Below are 1,209 nucleotides of genomic sequence, written 5' to 3' on the forward strand. Positions count from 1 at the left end.
TTTTTTTTTACATTTTGGTTCAATCTCCTCCTTTTTTTTTTTTCCTGTAAAAATATCTTAATGACATCAAAAAATGACATGATAAACGGGTACGAGCAAAATGGATGAGAATGAATTATTGCTGAAAGAAATAATTATTGCCAAATAATAGCATGTAATAAAAAATAAGGCTAATATTATCGATACAATGATAATAGGTTAAGTTATTTAATTATTACCTGTTATTAAAGAGAATGAAAATTGACCGGTTTATTCTTTTTGCATAATATCTCTTACTTACACCTATATTGTATTAAACAGGTATATCGAATACATCTAGTAAATGTAGTATGAATTTAAAATATTCCTAAACAGATAATTATTTGAAGATATCATTATCATCATTATCACTATTATCATTTTCAATGAGTAGTAACATCGGTATAAACAGTATTATCATTCATAGAATTATCACAATGTAATTTATTCATTGTTAAAAGTAATTATTTGTTGGGGAAAACATTAGAAATATAATTTCGTAAAGGTGATGCTAATCTTTGAAGATGATAATAAATATGATGTTGATAATAGTGATGATGATTTATGATGATGATAATGATAATGATGATGATAACGATGATATTAAAGGGTGTATATCTTGCCCATTATTTAGCAGTTTTTTTTTTTTTTGAGCAACATATGATGACTAAAATAAATATCAGCATGAGTCAGGGCTTCATTTTTATTTTTATTTTTCTTTGTTTTTTTTTTCGTTTTTATCAATCAAATCTTTCTTAGCACAAACAATAATGATGATAACAATGATAATGAATAATGGCAATGATAATATGATAACAGCAACAATGATGATAGATAGCAATTAATTTAAAAAAAAACGAAAACGAATGATTACAAAGAAAATTTTACATCCTTCCTTTCTTCCTTTCCTTTTTTTCTTTCTTTCTTTAATTTATCATATTTTGCTTAATTTTTTAAATATAATGCTAGTATTATTTTGTGCAAAATTTCATAATTTATTGAATTTTTAAATTTTTTTTAACATTTTTTTTTTTAAAAAGAAATTTACAGTTTTGTTGTGATTTTGCTATGAAACAAACATTGGAAACATTTCAAATTTCATTGTCAAAATTTCATCTGACAGGTACAATTTTGTTATTGAATTGATGAAAAGTTATTTACATTTAATTTAATTTTGGCTTCTTTTCTTTT

Source organism: Loa loa, assembly GCF_000183805.2.
Source record: "Loa loa unplaced genomic scaffold supercont3.580, whole genome shotgun sequence".
Taxonomy (NCBI): domain Eukaryota; kingdom Metazoa; phylum Nematoda; class Chromadorea; order Rhabditida; family Onchocercidae; genus Loa; species Loa loa.